The sequence below is a fragment of the Salvia miltiorrhiza genome, chromosome 8 (genome assembly GCF_028751815.1).
Source record: "Salvia miltiorrhiza cultivar Shanhuang (shh) chromosome 8, IMPLAD_Smil_shh, whole genome shotgun sequence".
Taxonomy (NCBI): Eukaryota; Viridiplantae; Streptophyta; class Magnoliopsida; order Lamiales; family Lamiaceae; genus Salvia; species Salvia miltiorrhiza.
This window is the reverse complement of record NC_080394.1, coordinates 19,653,317-19,662,483: the sequence shown is the minus strand read 5'-3', so window position 1 is coordinate 19,662,483 and position 9,167 is coordinate 19,653,317.

Below are 9,167 nucleotides of genomic sequence, written 5' to 3'. Positions count from 1 at the left end.
TGTTAGTGGTAGTAGAGCTCAAAACATCAAACAGTTGGTGGGCGTGTTAATTAATGGGAGGAGAAGGTTTTAAAGGTGGGAAAACCTAACGTGTAGCGAATTGAAATGGGAGTGGGACTCTTTGCATGGCAGCTTTATTTTTTTGTTCTCGTTATAAAAGAGAACTGATTTATGTGTATTTATATATATTTAAAGTAATAAAGAGAGTGGGTGAGAGGAATCAAAATTACAGTATTAAGCAAATTAGTTTCCAAGAAAATTTAAAATTTGAAGACATGCAGCAATGCATTAGTCATATCATATTACCCTTGTGTACAAGTAATTAACTGCTAGAAGGATTTTAGGGGATGTGAGGAGATGAAATGGACTACTCAGACTTCTACTCGACTCTTTCAATTTCCTTTTGCAAACGTTACGCTCAATGACTTTTTCAAAAATTCTTTTTTCGAGTTGGCAAATTTCGGCCAGAGAATGGTAGAATAAAAAATTTTAGAAAAATTAATATTGTCATTTGATTCAAACACATTACAAAATCAATGGAAAGTGGGTGCTTGTATTCACCCCTGAAATAGATTGGAATGCGGTACAGTCAGGTGCATTCTCTTTAACCGTAAATTTATCATACAAAAAAAGGGATAAACAAAATTTTATCATTTTATTTTTTTTTTCTCATTTCTTACTTGATCCTTACTCATTTCTTCTTTTCATTACAAAGGAAAGATCAAGTAAAAAATGATGGAAAAAAATGAAGAATTTAAAGGGTGAAATTTTAGTTATCTCTCATTCTTTCATGATAAATTTATAACCAAAGTGAATACACCCTCAATAAAATAGATTAATTAAGGGAATTTATCATTTATTCATGCTCTTATTTGTCATATGTAAAATTAAGAAATATTTGTTCGGCCACCACAATATTTGCTCCTATTTTGTGCGGTCACAATTAAAAAAAAAATATCGAAAATTCATTTTCTTCTACGATCATTGTTAAAATTATCACTCTGATGTGGCGTATCTGGTCGGGACGCAATGCGCTTATTTTTGAGGATCTGTGCTTTGATAGACGTGCGGTTTTGGCCTTTGTCAAGGCTTACTTTATGGAGATTGATGGGGTTTTCCGGAAGTTGGGTAATATTTCTAATTCTTGGGCTGACTATTCGATCACTCGTGCGATTGGGGTGAGGAGCCGTGCTGCTCCTCCCCCCTATATGGTGGAGGTTCACTGGTGGCCTCCCGTTGGTCAATGGATTAAAGTTAATACAGATGGCTCGGCGGCGGGAGCTCCTGGAGTTATTGCTGCGGGTGGGGTTTTTCGAGACAAGTGGTCTCATGTCCGAGGTTGTTTTCATTTTAAAGACGGCAACGGCTTTGCTTTCGAGGCGGAATTGTTGGCTGTGATCTATGCTATTCACATTGCTCATACCCGAGGCTGGCGGCATCTGTGGGTTGAGGCTGACTCTATGTATGTGGTTCACCTTTTGTACTCTCGCTCGAGTGATGTTCCTTGGAGATTTAGGGCGTTTTGGCAGCATACTCTTCGCCTGCTTCGGGATTTTTCTTTGATGGTCTCGCATATTTACCGTGAGGGTAATCAACCGGCAGATATTATGGCCAATGATGATCGGCAGGAAGGCTGGTGGCCTTTTGCGATTGAGGAGATTAGGATTGCGGTTGCAAGGGATATGTCGACGCATAGTCATATCCGTATGGTTATATAAGCAGGTTCGTTGGTTCCCTTAGGCTTTGGTTGGGTTGTTTTCTTTTGTTGTTGGTCTCCTGTTTTCTTTCTTGGTTCTTCTTCTTCCGGTTCTCTTGAGCCGAGCTTCTTAGGGGTGATGGTTAGGCCGGAACTCCTGAAGTTGTCTCTTCCCGCTCCTGAACCGAATGTGAGTCTTTCACGAGTACTCTTTTTCCTTCTAAGGTCTCTTCTTCTTAGAAGGTTTTAATGAGGCTCGGTTTTTTGTTTGCTCTCTTTTGCGCTTTCTTGGATGTTTTGTACTCTTTTTCTTTTCCATTAATACAAGCCTTATTCTCATCATTGTTAAAATTATACATATAATTGAACACAAATATACATATATATATATATATATATATATATATAGGGAGAGGTTCAAGAAAGAACCATAAATAAAAAAAGAACGGAGAACCATTTTCAGCCATTCGATCATCAAGATCTACGGTGGATGTATCATCTTGTTGGATGAATGCAGATCCTGGGTTCGAATCCTGAAGGGAGCAATTTTTTTATTTTTTTAGTGCATTAATTTTAACAGCGAATGCATTAATTTTTACAGTGAATGCATTAGATTTGATGGTTCTCACATACTCACAAATAATGTAGTTCTCTCTAGAACCACACCCTATATATATAAACCCAAATATACATAACGTTGGATAGAAATATGCATGAGAATATATGACATGTCAGGTGACCAACGACGAGACTATGCATATAATTAAACACAAATATGCATTATGCATATACATAAACACATATATATGCATAGCGTTACACACAAATATGCATAGCACTTTGCGATCTGTCAGGTGACCTGGGACGAGAGGTACGTGACGGGTCATATATTCTCATGCATATTTCTATCCAACGCTATGCATATTTGTGTTTATGTATATATGTATATTTGTATTCAATTATATGCATAACTATGGCGTCGGTGAGCAACAACGAGAAGTACCAGATGAGTCGTATACTAATATTTTTTCATATATATTTCTATCTAACGTTATGAATTTTTGTGTTTTATATTTATGCATATTTATGTTCAATTATATGCATAATTTTCACGACGGCCGTGGGAACAAAAGGAATTTTCGACAAAATAAATAAATATTCCCTCCGTCCACGAAAGAACTTCCTATTTTTCCTTTTTGGGACGTCCACAAAAGAACTTCCTACCTATTTTTGTACTATATCCCACCATTCTCAATACTAATTAAAATAATTTTTCATCATTCCTAATACACTCAACAATTTTTTCTCCACTTTCAATACACTCAACAAACTTTTTTCTTAAAATCTGTACCACTCCCTTTTAGGAAGTTCTTTCTGGATGGATGAAGTAATTTTTTTTTTTAATTTTCAAAAATTTTATTCCTATTTTGACCTTTCGTGTATTTTGCTTTGAAAGCCTTTAGAAGACATTTGCCATGTGTCACATTCCTAGCGCCATATACACATATTGTGTGGTCCATATTTTAAATCTATATACTATGATAATGGAATAAATCTACATGATTCACTCCTTCTATATACATATATATATATATATATATATATATATATATAGAGAGAGAGAGAGAGAGAAAGATTAAACAGAGAATGCTAAATATTTAGATAATAGAGAATTCGTGAAACAAAAACGAACAGATGTATAAATTTGATGAACAAATCAATGTACCGCATGAACAATAATTTGCCCCAGGTTCAAATCCTGCTGATGGCGAGTTTTTCTCTTTTTTACCAAATACGTCTATTCGTTAGTTATATTGATATGTTCGTAAAATGTATAGATTTGTTCAAAATGAAATATAATAATTCTCTGCGTTCTATGGAGACCAATAAATATTCAATTTACAGAGATCAAGTTTCAGTCGTACGTTGATCTTATCTAATTTAACGGTCAACATTTATTCACGCCATATTCAACGAATTTTTTTGTTGAACATAATAAGGTCGAATCCCACAATCCCCAAAGAATCAGCTTTGATTCACGACATGTTCAACAAATTTGATGAACGTTTGAACATATCAGTAATTTCGTTGAACGTTCATCAAATCTGTTGAACATGGCATGAATAAATGTTGATTTTTGGGGGGTTGTGGAATTCGACCTTGTATATGTTCAACAAAAAAATTCGTTGAACATGGCGTGAATAAATGCTAATCGTTAGATTAGATAAGATTAACGGCTAAAATTTGGTCTTTGGTCTTTGAATATTTAGTGGTCTTCATTGAACTCTTCCCTATATATATACGGGTTGGTTATAGAGAAAATCGCAATTTAAAATGAGAACTGAGAACATTGCACTGGCGTGTAAAGTTACTGCATTCACTATACAATTAACTGCATTCGAAAAAAATAAAAATTTCGCTCGCTCCAGGATTCAAATCCAAATAGTGTATCCATCCATCAAAATAATGCATACACCGTTAATATTTATGATCCAAGAATTAAGGATGGTTCTCCGTTCTCATTTTAAATCTCGATTCTCATTTGAACCTCCCTCTCTTTCTCTCTCTCTCTCTCTCTCTCTCTCTCTCTCTATATATATATATATATATATATATATATATATATATATATATAGGGGCGCGCTCCAGTGAGACCCCATATTTTTCGTGAAACAATAGGACAATGAATAAGACATATAATACTAATGAACAAAACGTATATCTAATGAACAAGATGTATATACTGATGAAAAATAAAATTTAAAAAATTCGTAATGAATAAGACATATATACTGATGAACATGGCCGTATATACTGATGAACAATGCAGTATATACTGATGAATAACAAAATTTAAAATATTCTGCTCCATCCAGGATTCGAACCCTGCGAAAAAAAATCACCCTCCAGATACAATATCAGCCATATGATTGATAAAATAAACGCACCAGATCGTACCCTAGATCTCACTAAAATTAGGGGGTCTCATTGGAGCGGCCCCCTATATATATATAGGGAGTGGATCATATAGATCCACCCCTTATCCTAGTATATAGTATATAACGTTTCCTCACATACTATTGTCATATGGCGCATCAAGATTGTGACACGTGGCAAGGAGCTTCCAAGGCAAAATCTGCACAAGGGTAAAATCGAAATATATTTTTTGGATATTAAAAATAAAAAATTTAGATTTTCTCAAAACATACATATTTTACATGGATATAAAAATACATAAAGCTTGACACAAAATGCATAACTTTGAACAGAAAAATGCATTTCATTTTTACAAATTCGGTATTTTCGCCACTTCACCCTGAACCACCCCCAACTCTCCCACCCCACCATCCCAAGCCATTTTTTTTTTCCACAAATCTGAAGAAAAAAAATGGCTAGGGGGTTAGGGTGGGGCAACAGTAAAAAAAATAGCTTGGAGGGTGGGGGTTGGGGGGTGGTGCAGGGTGGGGTGGCGAAAATACCAGATTTGTAAAAATGAAATGCATTTTTTGTACAAGTTAATGCATTTTTATGTGAAACTTTATGTATTTTTTGTTTGATTTTATATGCATGTGCAACATGCATGTCTATTTTTGAGAGGATGGGGTAGGGGGTGGTGGTGGGGGGAAGGGGGGTTGGGGGGTGGGGTGGGGTGAGGTGGCGAAAATATCAAATTTGTAAAAATGAAATGCACTTTTCGGTTTAAAGTTATGCATTTTTGGGAGGCTGCTGTCATGTGGCACGCTCCTAGCGCGTCACATGGCCCCATTATATGGAAGACCGCTAGATACTATATACTACTATTATAAGGGATGGATTTACATGATCCCACCCATATATATATATATAACTAATTAAAGTGTGCATATGGAGGGAGCGAAGAAAATTAAATATGATGGTGGTTGTGAAGGGGTGGGGTGTAGGGGAAAGTAAAGAGCAATGCATGCTTTGTGTTTATAGCAGAAATTGGGACATAATGAGGACACACATGTGCTTCCAACAATAGCCTAAATAATTAATCATATTTGGTACATATATATCTGGCGACCTAGCCCACTCCCATGCTCATCAATTACACATATTTTAACGATCATTAATACCGAAACCCAAAATTGAATGCTCTCACTTCATAATGGTCGGATTATTTTATTTGCTGGACATTGACATTTAGTTAGCCACATGCTTTGATAATCTATTTCATTTTATATTTTTTTTTACAGGTATTTCATTTTATATTTAATATATTGTGTGCGTTTGAGCCAATAAGGCCTTGCTCTCGTGGCAAAGTTGAGGCACCAAAACCTCTCATTTGTGAGAGGTCTTGGGTTCAATCTCGCCTGCGTGTCCGTACATGAAAATGAGACACATTTGTTGCATAGGTTTTAATAAAATGGATGGTATTTTTAATCTAGTGGAGAAAGTGTCTCACCATTATATAAAATGAATAGTTTAGATTGAATTTAAGGTGTTTTTTTATAAATAAAGAGTATTTTTGAAGATAAGAAAAAGATGTGGACCCATGTACTAAAAGAAAAAGTGCCCCATTTTTCATGAATGCCAAAAGTAATAATTATGTTCCATTTTTATGGACATAAGAAGTGTATATCTATATAATTTGTTTCACAACTCTAAATAATCATAATTTATTCATTTAAACTCTTTTTACATATTATATACTCGCTCCGTCCCTGAAAATTGTGACCTTATTACCTTATTGGGATGTCCCTAAAAATTATGACATTTCCTTATTTGGAAATGACCATACAAACTTTCTCTCTCACTATTTACAAAAAAGAGTGAGACTCAATCTCCATTCAAACACAACTATCATATTTTTTCTTAAAACATGTGCCACCTTCATTGGGTCACAATTTTAAAAAACGGAGGGAGTATGAAATTAAAGCTCTTGTCTCAATCTTTAATCTAAGATACGTATTCAAGAATATATTTTTATTAACAAAATACTAACATGATTTTGCAAATAAAAAAGAAATCTCCTAGTGATGATGGTCAGCTAATGTAAATAAATTGAAACTCACTTATTAGGGACCATACTTTTGTATTTTATAGGAATCAGCTAAGGAAGAATAAAGATTATAAGCCACTCAAGTTCTGAAATATTGTTTCAACTTACACAGAAATCTAATGATGGTGCATGAAGAGAAGTACACTGATCATCAAGTCTGGTGATAGAGAAGATCAACACGAGCTACTTGAAGAAAGAAGATCAAAATAGAAAGTTAACTCAAGGACGTGATCAGTCAAGTCTGTATTAATCAAGGAAGTCAGCTGTGTTGTGACATCGGCAAACCAGAAACCCTAGCTGACCTTTTACGGAGTCTGACACCGTATTCGTAGAGAATCTCGAAATTGCAAAAAAAGTACACATGTTGCATATGTCAGGCGTACGATGTTGCAAGAGCCGAAAGTATACCACGGATTCAAATAATAATATATTCAACGTCATGTAGGCTCAAGTTTTGAATGAGCTCCTTCAATGAAAATATTCATCATCTTGCCTATAAATACCTCAGAATCAGGCACAACAAAGTTACCGAAAACACTGTGTACATAAACTCTCAAACATTAAAAAGCACAAATCTTTCACTATCTCAAAAGTAGTAAAGTAACCAAAGAAAAACCGAACACTCATATGAATCTCAGTTTGGAGTACTTCAAGTAACTGTGATAGTGGTTATCTGAAAGAGTTACACCCGGCGCACCAATTAGATTGGTCATTTTTATTTATATGTAAATTCAATCTCATTGGAATTTATATTAATAAAGGCATTTATTTATCTAATGTATTTGTTTTTAATAACTTATGCGATTTAGATGAAGTCCTTAGACCATAAAGAGTTATAAGATATGATCACGCATATGATGGTGATTATGAAATATGTCTTTAAAGCTTTGGTCTTAAAATAGTTCCGAGTGAAATAACTATTCAAGAAAAGGATATTGAATTGTTGGAAATAGCTCGCACATATGATACACACTCATAAGATGAGAATGTTGCGTTTCATCAACATTAACGTAGTTGACGTAAGTGTATATATGTGGGTGCTTGTTGGAGAACAAGTACACCGAACTGACCCGATAGAAATTCTTATATGGAATTCGTTTTATCGAAATAAGAATTACTATATTATGATAGTATACGATTAGTCCTTTGACTTGAGACACCATAGTAATCTTGTATTAGTTCTATTTCATTTTGATATATTTTCTGATTGCTAGTCAATCACTAAAGATTTTATGTTGGATGAACTATGAACTTATATGGAGATTAATGAGTGGTCAATAAAGAATCTATTACTTGTGAGACAAGAGAATTTCCTATAGTTTTCATTGTTCATAACTTGAAGACCTTGGCCAGGGCATAATGAATTATGATTCATTAAAGAGTTATTGAATTCAATTGAAAATATGATTATTGGGTTATCTTGAGTTTTCGATTTAATTCCATACTCAATATCCAATTGGGAAATTAGATGATAGAAGGACTGTACGTGTATGACGATTCATAATCAAAATAGGTTTACTCGCTATTTCACACAGTGCTAGATAGCCATGCTACTTGCTAGATGTTCCCATGGTTTATAGGCTCTTGAAATTAAATAGTTAATTTCAAGTGAATTAATTTATCAGATAAATTAACTAAGTTGTAATGTGTTACAAACCTATTACTGGTGCTGGTTGTGAACCTAAGAGGGTCACACACAAATTAGTGTAACGTGTCAGATTGAATTGATTTAAATAGTTAAATCCAATTAATTAATTCAATTAATTAAATTGAGACTTGTTCTAAATTAATGAGTTAATTTAGATATTCAATTAAATTAGTTTTATTGAATATAATCGGATTAACAAGTCTGATTCTATATTAAATTAATAGGATTAATTTAATTAGAGATAAAGTTAATTAGATTAATTTTAAATCTAATAAAATCAGATTTATATATATATATATATGGATATATATATAACTGTATCCGGATATAAGATATCCGGATATTCTCCGGATTGGAGAAGAAGAAAATAAAAAGACGTCTGTTCACTAGACGTAACTGCAGAAGGATTTTAATTTCCATAATTTCCATAATTAAGGGAATTAATCTGCAGTGTTAATTTGGGGAACGCGTTTCCTTAAATTCAATCGTCTTCTGCATTTTATTTTCTCTCTCTCTGCTCTCGCCGCTCAGTCTTTTTCTGCTGAGTTTTCTGATTTCTCCTGAACACAAGAGTGATTAGTTTTGCTAGCGAAAAACTTCTCACTCGACACAAACACTAAGTGTGGACTTGATAGAGGGGATACGCTTGGATCCCTGCGAGCAACCGATTGCTTCCATTCCCGACATCAACCGGAGAGCGAAAATGTATGAGATTCTATTCTCGCTCTCTCATCATGTTAACGTGAAGTCGTTAATGCCGTTGGAATGAAATAATAGTTATTTCATCTATAATTTCGAGA